Source organism: Musca domestica, unplaced genomic scaffold, assembly GCF_030504385.1.
Source record: "Musca domestica strain aabys unplaced genomic scaffold, Musca_domestica.polishedcontigs.V.1.1 10, whole genome shotgun sequence".
NCBI classification, from domain to species: Eukaryota; Metazoa; Arthropoda; class Insecta; order Diptera; family Muscidae; genus Musca; species Musca domestica.
This window is the reverse complement of record NW_026712115.1, coordinates 8,454,108-8,474,617: the sequence shown is the minus strand read 5'-3', so window position 1 is coordinate 8,474,617 and position 20,510 is coordinate 8,454,108. Positions and strand designations below refer to the sequence as shown.

At 36.2% G+C, this 20,510-nt stretch overlaps 1 protein-coding gene across 1 annotated transcript in view; it reads left to right on the top strand.

Moving 5' to 3' along the window:
• Positions 1-3,200: 3,200 nt before the first annotated feature.
• Positions 3,201-20,510, top strand: part of LOC131803981 (LIM domain-containing protein A-like) — a 250,034-nt gene continuing 232,724 nt past the window's right edge. Inside the window, exon 1 of the mRNA XM_059126037.1 lies at positions 3,201-3,238. The gene's annotated coding sequence lies outside the window, so the exon portion shown is untranslated. The remainder of the gene's footprint in view (positions 3,239-20,510) is intronic.

Here is a 20,510-nt window from a genome sequence, read left to right as displayed (position 1 = left end):
TATGTGAGGTACCGTTATATAGGAACTATAAAATATCATTGACAGATATTGCCCTTCTTCGAATTTGACCTGCCTGCAGGCAAAAGACTGATCTGTGAAAATTTTAGCTTCCAATTTTAATTAGTTTGGCCCTAGCGTGATTTGAACAGAGGTATAAATGGACAGGGCTAAATCGTCTTAAAAATTTATGCTTATCAAGAATATATATATTATATAGAGTCTAAAATCATTATTTCGATGAGTTACAAACGGAATGACAAACTTAATATATTATAAATGGAGGGTATAAAAATTGAGCAAAATCTGGTAATTTAGTATTATTTTGTCTGCATTTGAACTCTCCAAAGTGTTTCTATTATCCGAACGGATGCTGTATGCTCATGCACCTAGGTATGTGTAAATTTATGAACGCCAATTCCATTATGCTGCTCAACAAAAACTCAAAACAACAACAGAAACGCTGTAATACGATATAATTTACTGCCTCAAGGCAAATTTTCTGTACAACGCCTAACAAGCGTTTTTGTTTTCTTTTCGATAAAGGCCTAAAATTATGAATGTCAGTAGGTATATATACTGCTGCCTCCTCCTCCTGTTGTTCGTTTTCGCTAGAGTTGCTTTGTCTGGAACCAAGTCTAGGCAGGCAGACACAGTCCACAGACATGTGAATAGATTTAGGCAAACCAGTCAAAAAACAACAACAACAACAACACAAAAACTCAATTAAACCACTTTGCTTTATAATTCAAAAATAAACTTCAGCTTCACACAGACTTGTTTATATTCGCACCATTGAAAGAAAAAATTAAAAAAAAAAATGAATAAAACCGAAAACACATCAATTTGAAGTGTGCTTCAAATGACTTTAATTATGTTGCCTCTTATGTGTGGGGATTTTCGTTACCATTGCTGCTGCTGGGTATTTTAAATGGCAAACACTTCTGCCCCACCCCTGCATTTAAGTTATTGTTGTTGCTTCCAATGTAAAACAAAATATAATTTTAGTTTTTTTTTGGACAGCGATTTAATGTTGCCTCCTAAACGCCTGTACGTTTTCGTTTTGATGCACTGCGTCTGTGGCGGCTTGTAATTGCTGTAAATATTTTGTCGTTTGCTCAAAGAAAGTTGACGTTTTCAAGAGTCGATTCAAGAGACTTCGCCGAAGAAACACTTCAGGTGCTACCTACTCACTTATTTTAGGAACTTCCAATGACTAGACATCAAAGAGCTAAACTTTCTATTGATCAATGCTGTTTAAAGTGGGGAATTGATTTGGTCATAAAATAGTTTATAAACCTTTTATTGAAATTAAAAACAAATTGAAAATCAGCTGATTTGATTTTAATACGGTTGTATGCCTTAGTAATAAAACACTTACTGGATTGGCCAATAACAATAAATAAATCTCTTAGAGTTCAGTAATATATTTAAAGGTGGAATCAAATTAGTTCATTTGCTAAATGTAGAATTATTGATCGACTCATACTATGGGAAATTTTAGACTTTTTCCGGATGGAAAACTTGCTAGCTTAGTGATGAGCGAGTGACTAACTGATTCATATATGAACAGGCGAAACGCCTCAAGTAGGAATCTTGAAATTTTGCATGTAGGAAAATGTTGGTGTATAGGGGTGAGATAAGGCTAGTATTTTGGAAATTCATGCTATTAGTGTAAAAAAAGTATTAAAATGTACTAAAATCTATTGTATTGGTCAAACTGATAAAGCTGAAACAATGAGGGTCGCCGATGGAGGTACCAAATTCGAACTATTTATGATTGAACTAAAAATCACTAAATATGGTACGATTCGGTATTATTTGAACGGATAGAGCTAAAATATTGACTTTTGGAATAATAATTAAGTTTTTGATATGGAGTTCATATCTATATATAATCTAAGTTTAAGAACTGTAAGAACTACATTTGGTAGAATTTGGGTTGGGGTGAACGAATGATGTTGGAATTTTGAAATGTTGATATTAGAGTCACTATTAAGGTTTTGATTTCAAGATGCTGTTTTGAAATATGCTCTAAAGTTTAGAGGTGGTTTTTGGAAATATGTACTAAAAAGTACGAAAAGCACAAAATTGTGTTTATTTTTTTTTTTGGATGGAATAGATCTGGAAATACAAAATTCGAAATAAGGGTATTTTGTAGGATGGACCAACCCATTTGTTTACCAAAATAAAAAAAATCACTAAATTTGGTACCATTGAGTATTATGTGAACGGATATAGGTATAATCATAGCATTTGATATAAGAAGGAAGTAGGGTTGGTATACGTAGGTGGTTTTGCATGTACAGGATGAGATGAAAAAACTGCAACCAAATTCAGACTGCTGTCATTTCTAAGCCACACGTGCGACAGCTGTTAAAATTATTCCACTGAAAGCTCATTACATTGCTTACAAGCGTATAAAAGCATTTCGTTGAGAATTTTCCAGAAAAAAAGTTATTCGTGATGGAATTCAAGCGTGATAGTATTATTTCTTTATATTTGGCTGGAAAACCACAAGTGGCTATCGTTAGAGCACTCCAGCGTTTAAATGTGAATAAATCTTTTGTGTCTCGTACCATCGCTCTTTACCGTGATACTGGTAGCGTAGCCCGATGTCAAGTAAGTGGACGGAAAAAACAGCAACATCAGCAGAAATGGTTCGAACAGTATAGAAGCAACTTGATCGAAACCCGCGTGGCATTGGCCGAAAAATGGGTCGTGAGCTAAACATATCGCAATATTCTATTCGGCAAATATTGAAAAATGAGCTCGGGGTAAAGCCATCGAAATTCCAAAAAGTGCAAGAGCTTATACCGCAACAAAAAGAAAATGGACTCAAAAGAGGTAAAGAGTTGCTTCGTTTGGCCGAAAGTTGTGAACTGCCGAATTTGGTTTTCGCCCTTTGTAAACAAACAAAATGATCGTGTTTACTTGCCACAGAGGTCAGCTGAAAATGTGCACCTTCGGTGGGCCACCAGAGCTCAAGTGCCGACCATGGTGATGATATGGGCCGCCATAACAGACGCTCTCCGCTCGTATTATATTTAAAATTTCTGGTGATGTAAAATTGATGGTGTAAATTTTCTGGTGGTCAGAGTTTTCTAAAGATTGATATTCGCTGCAGGTCACATATTAGACATCCTCTTTATATTTTATGGAAAATGATAATTTGCAATAAATTCTCTATTTTTCATTTTTTCAGTAATTACATTTCGAAGTCGACAAATAAAATAATAAGGTAAGTTTTTTTATCCAAGGTTAGATTGAAAAGAAATAAAAATTCAAACAAATATTTTTTTTATAAATATAAGCCAACCAAAAGTCATTGTACCTTCCAGCATCCAATTTAAATTTCCAATTGACTTAGTCATACATGACCGTTAAGCATATGACGTTTCATAGTTCCAATTCCAAACATACCCGCATTTTCAATTGCAATTTGCGCTTTGTTCCAATTTCAATTCTTTAGATTATCTTTCTATCGAAGGAAGGAAGGAAAGAGAGAAAAAAACTTTATTTCAAACAAATCAATGTTAATATCCTAAGGCAATCGTTGACATTAACCTAACAAGCTACGAAATTTTGCTCAAACTCTGGGCGCTGATATCGTTTTCTGCAACAATTCCCGGCTATCATGCTAGATGCCGTGGAATGGCAATTAATCTAGTTTGGTCAAAGCCAATAGCAAATACACAAGAAAAAAGAAACAGCTTATAATGAAAATGACGGAAAAATATTCACCGGCAATGCCGCAGCAGTAACACCAACAACCTGGCATTGAGCAGACATAAATGGAAAACAAGTTAAGATATGTGTTTTTTTTTTTTTTTTTTTAAATCATATCGCACTGGACAGACTTAGAGATTAGGCACACAAACACACGTTCATGGTACTAAGAGCGGAATTGTAAAATAATTCAAAAACGAAAGACTTAAGACACAAGCGTGCATTTTTAATAATACCGGTACATCGGTGGACCACTCTGCAATGAATATTTTGCAATTGCTTTTCATACACTCACACATAGACATTCTGACATTCTCATTCTGAATCACATGCGAGCATAAATGCACATGAGCAGATATGTGACAGGCCATTTGGTAACATGTTCCAACAGTTTGTCATCGACACATAAGACACATTTTGCTTTACAACTTCAGAACAGTTTCGACCAAAAAAAAAAAATAAATAAATGCAAAGGAAACCCCAAGCTAAAGAACGGCAACAAAAACAACAACACCAATAAAATCAACCATAACGACAACTTGGCTGCTGTTGCCTGTCGGCGTAATTGACACAATTTGAATAAAACTACACTAGAGTGTGGCCAGAGCAGCAGCATTCTAGCTTACTTACGAATCGCAAACAAAAAACGCTGATACTCAAACACGAGTGAGGTATGGCAGGCCTGTCAGAGATAAGGAACATTGTTCTGGACACACAAGACTGACAACTAATTTTTGAAAGTGATAATTCCTGGAAGTAAGCTAATGCTAAAACTGGCCGAAAGCTGGCCACCGTTTCGAACCGTTTCATTTGGTTTCCATTGAGGAAAACTAATGTCTCATAACTGGCCATTTGGCAGGCAAATGTGTCACATTACACAGTACCGTAATGAAGACAATGTAGGACACAACATGCAACAGACCACAAGTCAGTGACAATTTTTCAAACTCGGAATGAATCTACTTAAAACTGTGGCACAGTCATGCAATCGGATAGTCGAAGAGATTTTCAAGGATGAATGGAACACTTCTTTTCAGAAGTGAGTTTTCGAAAGAGTTCTCCTAACGCTAAAACTTACACATTAGCAGGTATTAAAAGTTTAGCCTGGTTAAACTTAATGCTTTTTACACCCTCAGTCACATGGCTACAAAGACTATATGTCATTTTATATGGTCAAATAACGATTTTAGATCCTAGGTCTCTTGGACCAAATCCAATCTATGAATGAATGTCCGTCTGTCTGGTTGATTTGCACGAGTACTCTCAAAAGGAAGTATAACATTTGGTCCGAACTTGGTACTTCATAATATTATTATCAAATTTACATCGAGTTCGGAGATGGACAATTTCGGTCATGTCCCCCACAAAGGGTCAAAATTCTAACAGAAAATAATTTACTTCATTTAATAAGACAGGGTCATTCAATTTTGTTCAAAACTTTGCAAACACTAACATTTTTATAAGTGCTATGTCAGGTGAGAAAAGGGGCTATCGGCCTTCTTCCCATCGGCCTACGTCCCCAAAAGAGGTTCACAATTTAGAATAATTATAACTCTTATAAAATGTGAAACATGAGACCGATTGTCTTTAAAATTCACACATCTCAATATTTTACCAACACAAGGTCTGGTGTGAAGTACGTATTGACCACTACATCTGATACTTACCCCACAACGGGTCAAAATTTTCAATAATTATATCTCTTAAAAATGATCAATAAAAAAAATAATCATCCGATTCATCATAAACTTCACACCTTCCAATATTTCTACTAATACAATGTCTAATGTGAAGATGGAATATATCGGCTAACTTTTTCTGGTACCTCTCCCGCAACGGGTCAAAATTTTAACTAAAGATAAAGCTCATAAAACGTGAAAGTTCCAAAAGTAATATCAACACATGATCTAGTGTGAATGCGGAGTATATCAAGCCACACAAAGGTTCAAATTATAACTCTTGTAAAATGTGAAATAAAATTGTCTTTGAAGTTCGCACATGTCCATATTTATATAATCATAAGGTGTGTTGTAAATATGGGATATATCGGTCAACTCCTTCTGGTACCTCCCCCCACAAAGGGTCAACATTTTGGCTACGTAAAACATGCGAAGCAAGTCAGTAATTCTCTTTAAACTAATTATGTCTCAACTAAACTTTAATTAAACCCGAGATCTGCATTTTTCGATCCCCTCCTTTTGATGCCTCCCCCACAAGGGGCCAAAATTTTAATAAGGTCAAGGGTCATAAAATTAAACATTATTATTCGATGTCCACTCTTTCTCCTACGTCCTTCACAAAAGTTCAACATTTTCCAAAAATATGTAAAACAATGCCAAGTGAAGGGAAGGAAGTAGTTGATATAGTCCAAACCTGTCACGTCGCAATAATTATCAGACTTAGGTCGTTAACATATGATTGAAAATGTTGGTCCAATCCTTTGCTACCATCCCAAATAAAAGCTAAACATTTTGAAAAATTAACGGACGGACGGTGTTGTAAGTTTGTTTAGGCCAGTGCGTAACACCTCGAAAAATTAGTCCTAGACCAACAATGTCTTATGCCGCGGGCTTAGTGGATTTTTCTGTGTGAGTCCATCAGTCTGTTCTTATAATTTGTAATACAACTTCAGGCTCCAATTAGAGATCGAACGCCGCGAAATGTAGCATGAATTTCGAAGCCCGAGCTTCCGATTACTACATCTCCTACATGACCGAACATCTGTGAGTCGAATGAGTGAGTCTCCGATTGTAACCCAAACTGCGGCTCGTCTACAACCCGAACAGCGAAATCATCTACAATTCGAGCGACGCCATTGCTCCTGATTATTGTCGTACTTTCATCAGAATTTCCTATTATTCTCAGATAATCTGTAACTCGAATATTGTGATCCCTGACGACCATTCATAACAGATCCCAATTATATACCGAGTAGAGTCATCGTCTGCAACTAGAGCAGCGACATCATCTACAACGCCTGCATCATCACCAAGGTCCCTGACGACCGTTCAGCAGAATTCCCGATTATTTGCGGATCATGTGTAGCCCGAATATTGTAATCCCCGACGACCATTCACTGGAGTTCCCGATTATCTTCAAATCGTCTAAAAAACGAACGTCATCAAAGCACCCTTTTTTACCCCCAGGAAATAGAGAACTTTACTCTTTTAATTTCATAAGGTCCGATAAGAAATTCACGTTACAGAAAGTATGGGCCGATAAGTTCCATATTAACATTATATTTAATGTAGGTGGACGTATTGTATTGTAAGAAGTTAAAAGAAATATCGATTAATTATTATTTAAAGGTTGATTTTTAAGAAAAAACAAAAACACATAAAATTCATAAAAATGTATAAAACTTCTATCCGCGACTGCGCCTCAAGTGGTCCAACATTTCGCACGATTTTAATGCGTCAATTAAAGCTGTCCCGAGCCTGAAATAAAATTTTCACCGAACTCGCCTCTCATAATTCCATAATTGCACGCGTATGTTGCATCGTATTGTTGAAGTCATGCAAGTCAAGCTCGTACATTTTGAGCAAAAAAATTGGTTATCATCACGGGGTAGTGCTCATATTTCACAGTTTGCAGCATATTTAAAGAAGTACAGTCCAATGATGGCACCAGCCCATAAACCGCACCAAACGGAGACTCTAGATGCATTGATAGATTTTGCAAAGCTTCTGCCTGATTCTCAATCCAAAATCGATAATTCTACTTATTTAGGTCTCCGTTGAGTTAACTATGATTCCGATAAATAAGTGGATCTCTATCTATCCAACTTTCCAGAGCCTATTTACCAAAACTTCTGCGTTAAGTCCTTCTACTTCAATTCTTACACCAGCTATATTTTGAAAGGCTTCACACCTATTTTCCTGCAAAAGTTTCCACATTGTTGAGTAACAGAGGTCCAATTCCTGCGAACGCCGACAATTGATGGTCATCATTAACATTAACATTGGCCGATACAGCTTTTAAGGTCTATACTAAATATTGGGAAATATATCTCAAATTATAGGGGTCCCTTTGTAAATCGTCCAAACTATATAGTTCCTTAAAAACATTTGGTCTATTAACCCTAAACTTCTTCTTCTTATAAGAACATTTGCAGCGAATTGGGAAAAAGTACTAAATTTTTCAGGAATGAACAATGGTTTTTTATTACCATTTTGTATGGTACATGTTAAGTATACGCATTTATTTGGTTCGAAGACTCTCAATGAAATTTGATCTAGTATAATTTTCCTGTGGCTTTGGATACGTGTTAACAGCAAACAAGTAAAAAAGCAGCATATTCGGCCAGCTGAACTTTGAATGCTCTCCACCATTTGGAAGAAATTCGGGAATTTTCAAAAACAAAAAAAGGAAAATATTTTGAATAAAACTGTTAAAATAATAAACATATCAAATATTGGGAGTTACCGTTATTTATTGGGGTCTATACGAAGACGGGGACCTGTATAGGCAAATTTTGTCGTAGGCCATTATAATATTCATATTATAAACTGGAAAAACTTCAGGCGAATAATGTCGCTAAGATAATTAAAATACCGAATATCAGAAGGTACCGTTTTATGGGGACTATACGAAGACGGGGACCTGCATACGTCAACCTGCAATTATCACCCTAGTCTGTTGTACCCGCTACGAACTGGAAATGCGAAATTTGAAACAATTCCGGTGTATAATTTTCTCAAAAACATCAAAATAACCAATATTTCCATCAGTGCTACGTCAGGTACGTAAATGGACAATATCGGTCCATGAATAATAATAACTCCTATAAAATGTGTGTAAAAGTGTGCGATTGTCTACAAATTATACACATCAATTTTTTTTTAAACCCAATGTCTGGTGTGAATGTGGAATATATTGCTCCACACCATTCGGTACCTCCTCCACAAAAGTATCAACATTTTCAATAACCGCGAAGCTCATAAATCGCGAAATTAACATCCAATGCCAAGTCTGGCCCATCTCAGTATTTTTGTCGGCACAAGATCTATTAAAAGATGATAGGGATCGAACAATTCCTTCTGGTACCTCACCCACAAAGGGTCAAAGTTTTCTATAACAAAATTGATTACAAAATCTGAAATAAGCATCAGGTTCTCTTCATATTAAACACATCCCATTATTTCTATTAACACAAGATCTACTATGAAGATGGGATGTATCGGTCCACTCCTTCTGGTAATCCTATACAAAGGGTCAAAATATTGAATAATTATAACTCTTATAAAATTACACACGACACAATATTTTTATTAACTCAAGGTCTGGTGTGAAGATGGAATATATCTGTCCACTCCTTCTGGTACCTCCCCCACCAAGATTCAAAATTTTGAATGTCCATCAAGCTCATAAAACGCGAAATTAACATCCGATTCCATTCAGAATTGGTGCGCCTCAATATTTTCATCAACATAAAAACTGTTATAAAAATTGTAGATATCGGATAATTTCTTCTGGTAACTCCCCCACACAGGGTTCAAGATTTTGAAGAAGAAAAAGGTCGAAGATAAGCATTCAAGTCTTTTCAAATTTCACACATTCAAACATTTTTGCTAACACAAGATTTTTTGTGAAGATGATATATATCTGCAAACCGCTTCTGGTTTCTCACCCACAAAGGGTCACAATTTTCAATAGTTTTGTTTGATATAACTTGCGAAACCAGTCAGCGATTCTTTAATACTTGCTATATCTAAATATTTCTCTCAACCAGAAACCTGAGATGGCATTTATGATTTTGCATAAAACTTGATATAACTATTTGATTTTTTGGTAATTTAGCACATACCAATATTTGTATCGTATTAGATGAAGTGTGAAAATGGTATACTTCGGTCGATTATATCTGGTACTTCACGCACGTTTTAACATTTTCTAAAAATTATCACATATCTCATATACAGTAAGGTAAGTAGTCCAAAACAGCCACGTTGCAATATTTTTATGATCTATATATTTTGGTCCAATACAAAATGAACAATATTGGACCATTCTTTCGGAACCTACACCATAGAGGTTCAACAATTTGAGTAATCATAACAGAAGTCAAAATATATTTAAATTGGCTGAGGGTATACATCTGTCGGCATAACCGACTGATATTTTTTAACTTGTTTTTATTTATTTATTATTTTATTTTTTCTTGTTGTATAGCGGAAATAGAGATCGTTTGTAACTTATAGTAGAATTTAATGAAGAATACTTTTGTCCTTGATGTCATTCTTAGAAAATGTATTTTTAGTATATATGATTTCCTGATAATAGATACACATGATTTTGGTAAGTTGTAAACTTTTGAAGTCTTCTAGGACCTATAGCAGAAATGTATGGTAAATTATTTTGTAGAATATTTTGGCTTTCTACGATACCGTTTAATGGAAATTTTTGACCCAATTTTAAAAAAGGACCAAAAACACAAATATTCCTGCTAATATATGCCTTGTATTTTGATCTGCAATATTGCAGGAGAAACTATATACCTAAAATGCACGGGAAGTCTTAATCCGAGAATTTCCAAGTGTGGATAAAAAGGGGGGATCCTCTATTTGATTACTTTTCGATGTCAACTTTCAAAACGACGATACATATGACTTCTTTTTATACCCTCCACCTTGGAAATTTGTCATTCCGTTTGTAGACCCCATAATGTATATATATATTCATAATCAGCATAAAATTCTAAGACGATTTAACGATGTTTAACATTATTTGACGTAGAGCGTCAAAATTTAACAGAATAATTTGTATTGTGTCTAGGATGGTTGGTATTGAAAATGAAATATATCGGCCCACGTTTTGGTATGGTCCCCACATAATGCTAAATACGGATATTCGGTATTTTGATGATTTTTGCCACATTTTTTCACGGATTTGTCTGAAAATTGGTATTTGTTGGTCATAATGGGTTCTAGCTCCGGTGGCGAAACTTTGCATGTATAGGTCCACGCTTTGGTATAGCCCCCATATAACGGTAAGCATATGGCGGTTCTTGAGGTGCCTTAACAGTTTTTGAAATGCCTCTTTTAGAAAATTGCTACCATTACTTGCCTTTAAAACCCCTTACTGTTTATTCTCTATAATTTCTTCCCACCACATACAACCGGCCTCTGTCTAATACGATTTAAATTTGAAACTAAAAATTGAGAGAAATAAAAAGAAAACAAATCCCATCAACATATTTGTCTGAATCGGTTGATAATTCTTTGTAATGCTTATAAATCACGGAAAAGTCACTGCCTAGTCGGCGAGCGGCGACTATGTTAAACGTTGACTATTCGTTGTCAGTTTGCTGATAGTGTCACAGTTCCAAGTTGTATCGCTGGCGGCTTGATGTAGCACTATTGCCATTCTTCCGATTTTGTTGTCGTTGATGTTGTTTTTGGGCCAATTTGTGACTTTGTGCTGCGAAAAGCAATTTTCTTTTTAATATGCCTCCAAAAAATAAGCTTAAAGTCTTTTAGTTGTTTGTATCTTTGGTTCATAAACTCAGCCTAGAGCAGGATTTATATCTCGTTGTTGTTGTGGTTGCCTTTGACGCTTTGTTAAGCTCTTAAGTTCATTGTTAAAATACGGCTTTGGTCTTTGAGCAACAATTCTTCGAAATCTTTTGTCCTTGATTGTGTTTTGAATTTCTGTGCATTTTTTCGTAAAAATGTTTTTTTTTTCTTTCATTATTTTTATTCAATAAAGCCGAAAAAGTATGTTTGTTTGTTTGTGCATTTGGAGTTACTCACTTAGTACCAACCGATTATAATAATAATTTAAAAACGTATATGCATTGTGTATGAGGGTATAATTCGCTTTTCAATGGAACCTATGGTGTGTGACTGTCTGTGTGTGTAAGTGTGTGTATTAATCATCATTTGCGCCTTTGAATCGAAGCGAGCCGGGCCAAAGAAACAATAATGTCACCACAATGTTAAATCTCAGTTTCGTTTGGCAGGGGGCAAATACCCAAACAATTTTCTTTGTAAAAAATACTTTACTCTTTAATGGCTTTACAAAAAAGGGTGTGACTTTGAAATTGTTTCTGCAAGATACGTGTGTGTACGTATGTGTGTTTATATATTAGGGTATCGTGGAAGAAAAATATTGGCCAGATTGTCCTCTGAAATATACCCTAAGCATGTGGTTTGATCATAGTTTACTTGTATTGCGATGTGGACACCGCTCAGTTTTTAATTACATATAATTATTTAAAAGGTTGCTCGAGAAGGGACTGGACTGAACGAAGTGGGTCGATTCGAAGATCAGGTATGATTTCACATTAATGTGAGAGTTAATATTATTCAAAAAAGGTATTAAAGGGACCGGACCGATGTTATGTATATTCGCACCTAATTTAGGTGTGATGCAACTATTACGATCAATTAGACTGAATTTGCTTCATACTAATATAAGGGTGAGATAAAAAACTGCAACAAAGTAAACAAATGTCGGAAATTGCATCAAATTTTAGAATAAGTTTAGATTTGTTCGAATTGGTGACCTTTGGCACGAATTATGGCCTTCAAATGGCCAATGAAAACGTCACACACTGCTCGAATGATGCTCTTGATGGCCCATTCCCGGCGAAGCGCTTGCTTGAGGTGATCGAAGCTTTGGTATTTTTAGTGCCAACCTTGCTTTCCAAAATACTCCAGACAAATAGTCCAACGGATTGATATCTGGAGATTTTGGTGGCCATTGTGCGCTGGAAAAGAAGCGAAGAACCTCATTTTGTAACCATTCTTGGGTGGCGCGTGCTGAGTGCGATGGTGCTGAGTCCTGATGGAATGTTCAAGGTCTGCGTCGAAAATGAATGCGTGCCCAAGGCTTTAATACATCCTCCAGAAAATTTTCGCGATAATATTCGGCATTTATTCTGATGCCACGGTTGAATTATACGAGCGGAGAGCGACCATCGGCTGTTATGGCGGTCCACACCATCTCCATGGCCGACGCTTGAGTTCTGGTGGCCAACCGAGGTACACATTTTCAGCGGACCTCTTTGACAAGAAAACAGGATCATTTTGTTTGTTTACAAACTGCTGGCAGTTCATCACTTTCGGCCAAGCGAAATTGTTTTCTTCCGTCCACTACCTTGACATCGGGCTACGCTAGCAGTATCTCGGTAACGAGCGATGGTACGAGACACAAAAGATGTATTCACACTTAAATGCTGGAGTATTCCAACGATAGCCACTTTTGGTTTTCCAGCCAAATATAAAGAATTCACACTATCACGCATGAATTCCATCACAAATAACTTTTTTCTGGAAAATTCTCGCCAAAATCATTTTGTACACTTGGAAACAATACACTCCTTCTGGTACCTCCCCCACAAAGGATCAAAATTTTGAGTATCCACGAAGCTCATAAAACGCAAAATTAACATCCGATTCTATTCAGACTTGGAGCTTCTCAATATTTTCATCAACACAAGATCTGCAACTTATAATTGTCATAACTTGCGATAGAAGTCGGTGACTCTTAACAACTTGCTATATCTAAATATTTCTCTTAACCAGTATTCTGATATGAATATGTAATTTGTCGGAATTTATGATTTCGAATAAAATTGGATACGAATGTTCAATTTCCTTCAAATTTTGCACATATCAATATATTTTATCTGTATTAGATGAAGTATGAAAATGGAATACTTCGGTCCGCTATATCTGTTACCTGACGCATATTTCCGAAAATGTGCACCTATCTCATATAAAGTACAAGAAGTAGCCGATATAGTCCAAATCTGTCACGTTCATAACTCAAGGCTAGGGGGATACATCTGTCGGCAAAACCGGCTGATACCATTTTATTTTTTTTTATAATTTTAGCAACATTTTTTTAAACTGCAAATTTCTTCCAACTGAACTTACTACTTTTCACTCATTTTTTATGCCAGACAGCTATTATTATGTCTTATTGCATTTGTTTGTAACAGGATAAAGGAAACGAGATAGACACACAGTTCCTTTTGATGATCTTCATAGAATCGCATTTTAAGTCGATTTATAATAGTATAAGTCAACATTTAATACATTTTAGTGCATACGACTGATTTTGGCCAATAAGTAAGAAAGATAAATTTGGTGAAAATCGGTTTAGATATAGCTATAACTCCCATATAAATGTTTCATCCGATTTGATGTTTAATTCCGCCACATTCATGAGTTGCACTCCATAATAGTAATATTTGGTACCAGATAGCTGTCATATGTTTGTTTAATCCGATTTTATATATAAGTCCCCAAATCCGTATTATACACTTCATAACAAGGATTTCCGATACAAAATATTGGGCACCTCGGAAACAACACCTTTTCCAAGTTTTGTCGGGATTGGTTGTATTTGTATATAACTCCCATATATTTTATCTTCTATGTTGATGTAAATACAGGGTCAGATGAAAAAACTGCAACCAAATTTAGAATACTGTCAGTTTCTAACCCACTCGTCGGACAGCTGTTAAAATGATTCCAGTGACAGCTCATTATATGGTTTAAAAGCGTACAAAAGCATTTTGGTGAGAATTTTCCAGAAAAAAGTTATTCGTGATGGAATTCAAGCGCGATAGTGTGATTTCTTTATATTTGGTTAGAGCACTCCAGCACTTAAATGTGAATAAATCTTTTGTGTCTCGTACGATCGCTCGTTACCGTGATACTGGTAGCGTAGCCCGACGTCAAAGAAGTGGACGCAAAAAAACAGCATCATCAGCAGAAATAGTTCGAAAAGTAAAGAAGCGACTTGATCGAAACCACCGCAACATTCCATTCGGCAAATATTTAAAAAACATTTCGGCCGCAGACCTTGGACATTCCAACAGGACTCAGCACCATCGCAATCAGCGCGCGCGACCTAAAACTGGTTACAAAATGAGGTTCCTCGCTTCTTTTCCAGCGCACAATAGCCACCAAAATCTCCGGATACCAGTCTGTTGGACTATTGTGTCTGGTGTTTTTTTTTTAGAAAGCAAGGTTGGCTTAAAAATACCAAAGTGTCAATAACATCAAGCAAACGCTTCACCGGGAATGGGCCAAAATACTGCAGAGCAACATTCGGGCAGCGTGTGACGGTTTTATTGGCCGTTTGAAGGCCATAATTCGTGCCAAAGGTCACCAATTCGAACAAATCAATACTTGTTTTAAAATTTGATGCTATTTCCGACATTTTTTGCTTTCATTCAATAGAATTAAAAAAAATTTAAAAATTATGACTTTTGACTTTGATGCAGTTTTTTTATCTCACCCTGTATATTACCTTCTATGTTGATGTAAATAATACATCAAGGACGATACATTGGATGAAAAAATGGTTATATCCGATATTTAAGAATCGTAAGGGAAATGAAATTTTCCTTAGAAAAATTTATTTAGGCAAAGTTAAACCGCTCTAAAGCCTTAATACTCAATTAATACCTGAATTGAGAAAATGAACGTTTTTTGCTACTCGTGACTCTACTAAATATAAATAGTGATGTTAGGTATAATAAATCAGCATCGCCCGACTTTTATCTTTCTTTACTGGATACAACTGATTCATGTTAATATAAATGTGTGATACGATATATAGGGTTACGATCACATCGGGTACTACCTACGATACATGTCATTATATAATTTTGATTTTTCTAGTGAATGTGGATGAAGTTGTGAAATGTCGATGATTACAAATTTTGACCAAGACCAATCAAAAACCTAATTAACTAATATAAGGTTTTCTAATCAATTGCAAATCGACCTACTCACTCATTACGTTTACATAATGAAGTACACCAAAAAAGTAGTTATTTTTTGGAGATTAAATGAGGACAAATCAAAATAACCCCACTTTTTGGAAAATCCTGCATATGAATTGTGAAGAGGTATAAATTTTGGTTGTTATTGCGAACCCAATGAAACGAATAATATACCCTCAATCTCCCGTTTTTCATGAAATATTGTATTATAGTTCTCCAGACCTTAAAAGAATACATGTATGTTAAAAACATTGCTAACTTTCATTCCACCCTATTGTTTGTCACAAAAACAAACATTGGTTTAAATTTTTTATATGTTTTTTTTTATTCGCAAAGAATTCATTACTTTTTATCGGTTTATGATCGACGATTACATTGTATGTAAAATAGTTTTTTTGTTCACATTTCATTCCATTAATTGAGGCAGAAATAATTTATTCTTGTAGTTAATTCAAATGCAGTCAACAGTTTTGATAAAAAGTGCCTTTGACAAAAACACACAAACAATGTATTCAGTGCCGGATTATAGAATAATTATGAGCCTACATTCAAATTCCGAAATTGAAGTTACTCATGGTTGGAATTTTACAAACAGTTTTGTATAAAACAATAAAAATATGTTAATTTTGAAATCAAAAAAGAATATTACAAAATAAAATGATAAATTGTAAAATGTTAAAATTGGTCCAAGGGCCCCAACATTTATCATAACCAGCATTACTATGCAAGCAATAGATGTACGGGCTGTAGCAGGCTGCAACCAAAGATCTTTTGGAGTAAATGGGTAGGTTGACAGCGAAGACGTTTTGCACATCTTCATCAATTCGTGCCCAATACGAATAGAGACGATTGCGCCAAAACTCACCTGGTTTGTCTGGGGAATCGACGTTTTCAGCTGCAATGGATGATATGGACTCCGAGGACGGCATTCATACTGTAGTTATTGATGGCATTCGTGACTGCATCAGTATGAATACTACTCAGACCTGCCTGATATGCTTTTGATCTAGAGGCTCTATCTTTTAACTCTATATCTCTCTAGATCATGTATGACCTTCCTGACACGTCTGGGTGTGAGAGTTTGATCCACCATATTATAGTTTGGATGACCCCAACTCAAGCCGGTACTATAACGAAAGCATATGACTGTGCTAACGATCGATTGATCTTCGCCAACTCATGTAGAAAGTCCACTGGTGCCAGGAGGAGGCATCATGTGGCAATACTTAGGGTAGAATTCTAACAGGACTGGATATTTTTCCACCATGTAGCACTTGTATATGCCGATCATATGGGGCAGCATAGTTAACCACAGACTGATCTAACGCTTTATAATAGTCAATAAGGACTCCTTTAGCTCACCCAAGTGATGCCCGCTAGCGCCTTGAGGACTTGTTCCTACTTTTCATTTTGTCGCAGATAGCTGAAGCTTGCGTGGACGACTTGAAGTTGCTCTTGAATGTGACCGCTAGAATCTTGGCGATCTGCATATTCAGCTCTGTTCTCATCTCCACAGACAAGGTGGTAAAGAGTGTGGTCGTTTACTTAGTTGCGGATTTTTTCATATTCCTTGCGTGGAAGCACCGCGAGATAATTGTTTAAACGTACACATACAGGGTGAGATAAAAAAAATCTGCAACAAAGGCAAACGTCATAATTTTTAATTTTTTTAAAATTTTATTGATTGAAAGCAACAAATGTCGGAAATAGAACAAGTTTAGATTTGGTCGAATTGGTCACCTTTGGCACGAATTATGGCCTTCACACCGCCAAAGAAAACGTCATACGCTGCCCAAATGTTGCTCTGCGGTATTTTGGCCCATTCCCGGCGAAGCGTTTGCTTGTGTTGATCACACTTTGGTATTTTTTAGGGTCAACCTCGCTTTCCAAAATACTCCAGACCCAATAGTCCAACGGATTGGTATCAGGAGATTTTGGTGGCCATTATGTGCTGAAAATGAAGCGAGGAACCTCATTTTGTAACCATTCTTAGGTGGCGCGTGTTGACTGCGATGGTGCTAAGTCCTGTTGGAATGTCCTAGGTCTGCGGCCAAAATGATTGCGTGCCCAAGGCTTTGATACACCCTCCAGAATATTTTCGCGATAATTATTCTGATGCCACAGTCCATTAATACGAGCGGAGTGCTGTTATGGCGGCACACTCCATCACCATGACCATGCACCAACCGAAGGTGCACATTTTCAGATGACCTCTTTTTCAAGTAAAGACGATTATTTTGTTTGTTTACAAACTGCTGGACAACGAATGTTTTCTCTTCGGAGAAAACCAAATTCGGCTGTTCACCACTTTCGGTCTTTTTATACCCTCCACCATACTATGGAGGGTATATTAACTTTGTCATTCCGTTTGTAACTCCTCGAAATACTCATGTCAGACCCAACAAAGTATATATATTCTTGATCAGCGTAAAATTCTAAGTCGATTGGCGATGTCCGTCTATTTGTCTGTCTGTCTGTTGTAATCACGCTATCTTTCGAATGAATTGAGATAGATGGCTAAAAATTTGCACACATGTTTAGTTTTCCAGTAGGCAGGTTAAGTACATGAATGGGCCATGTAGGTCCACGTTTTCATATAGCCCCTATATAACGGTACCTCCCGACATTCGGTATTTTGATGATTTTAGCGACAGTAATTATCGAAATTGTTTCAAATTTGGTATTTGAAGTTCGAAGTGGATACTACACCCTAAGACAGAAAATTGTCTGTGCAAGTCCACGTCTATGTATAGCCTCCATATAACGATACCTCTTGATATTCGGTATTTTTATGATTTTAGCGACATTATTCACCGGAATTGTTTCAAATTTGGTATTTGAAGTTCGAATTGGATACTACACCCTAAGACAGAAAATTGTCTATGCTGGTCCAGGTCTTCGTATAGGCCCCATATGTCAGTACATCCCTATATTCGGTATTTTGACGATTTTAGGTACAATACCCACCGAAATTGTTTGAGATGTGGTGTTTGAAGTTCGTGATGGATGCTACAGCCTGTGACAGAAAATTGTCTATGCAGGTCCAGGTCTTCGCACAGCTCCGATATAACGGTACCTCCCTATATACGATATTTTGATGATTTTAGCTACATTATTCACCGTTTAATATGGTAATGACTTATGACAAACAATGTCTATGTAGGTCCACGTCGTATAGACCCCAACATAACGGCTATGTTCGGTGATTTTAAAAATTTAACAGAAATTTTAGGGATTTTATTTTTTGAATATTTCCAAATTCGTTCCAAATGGTGGAGGGTATTCAAAGCTCGGCCGGGCCGAACTTACTGCTTTTTAACTTGTTGAGTCTATTTTCTTTCCGTTGAGGTATAAGTTCTTGCACTTTTTGGAATTTCAATGGCTTTACCCCGAGCTCATTTCTCAATATTTGGCTAATGGAAAATTTGCGATTTGTTCAGTTCACGAGCCATTTTTCGGCCACTCCGACGCGGGTTTCGATCAAGTCGCTCCTTTACTTTTCGAACCATTTCTGCTGAAATTTGCTGTTTTCTTCCGTCCACTTCCTTTAAATCGGGTCACGCTACTAGTATCACGGTAACGAGCGATAGTACGAGACACAAAAGATTTATTTACATTTAAATGCTGGAGTGCTCTAACCATAGCCACTTGTGTTTTTCCAGCCAAATATGAAGAAATCACACTATCACGCTTGAATTCCATCACGAATAACTTTTTTCTGGAAAATGTTCACCAAAATGCTTTAATACGCTTGTAAGCAATATAGTGAGCTGTCACTGGAATAATTTTAACAGCTGTCGCACGAGTGGTTTGGGAATGACAGCAGTCTGAAATTGGTTGCAGTTTTTTGATCTAGCCCTGTATTTACCTGATGTATTCACCTGGTCAATCCTGTAAAAATCGCTCTTCTTACCTATATATTGATGCTGATTTCGTTGACGAATGTAGCCAAATAGGGGAGATACAGGAAATTAGGGGTTTGACGTAGATAGAACATCTGGTTCGTTAAATGCGGATACTTTTTATAGATCGTATGTTTTTGGAAAATATTGGTTCCAGATCTATGATTGTTCCGAAAGAGAAGGAATTAGTTTTTGAATTTTACCTTGCTAAGGCGAAGATCACATGCTTGTGTGCTTATTTCTCTTTCAAGGTGAGCTTAATGATCTGAAATTTGCAGTGAAAAGGAAAGCCAGATAGACACTATCACACACTCACCTCAGACTTATTTGGTGTGGATTGTGGTTTTCAAGGGCCGTTCTTTGAAAAGTAAAACCAGAAACCCTCCAGTGGTGCTGCTGTAGGAAGACTGGTTAAGCATTTCAACATTTATATTTATAATGTAGTAGATATGTATTTTAGGGGAATCTTTATTCTAGTCAAAAGGTCAAACGCCATAATTTTTACATTTTTTAAAATCTTACGAATGAAGGCAAAAAATGTCGGAAATAGCATCAAATTTTAAAATAAGATTTGTTCGAATTGGTCACTTTTGACATGACAAATATAATATGCCTTCACCGCAATTTTACAACGAAAAATCCTTGTTACATTGATTCCATACAACAGTAGAGTCTTTAAATAAAATCCCCAATGAATTGATTGGTTTCGAATAACAATCAATACTTAGTCAACACCATATAGTAACTAAGCAATTTTAAAAGCCTGCCTTCATTTACATTATCTCCACCACCCATTACGTATATTCGTCGGCTACGAATGTAACAAAAAAATATTTATGCCATACTCCAATTTCACTTTCATTTGTAAAATGCATTCCATGCAAATGTTTTGACACCCTTGCTTTAGACAACAAAACAAAAGCTTTCTTTGAACTGCAGACATCTCTTCAAATGGAAATGCAACGATAGTGTCTGAAGTAACAAATTGCAGGAAAAAAAGCAAGCGATTCATATGCATTTGTTTTTCCTTTCTTTCTTTCCGAAATTACGGCCTCCAGACACAACTCGTAAACACGCCTGCAGATGGCGGTGATTTTTTTTGGCAATCCTTTGTCTCTCATATTTGATGTTAACACCCC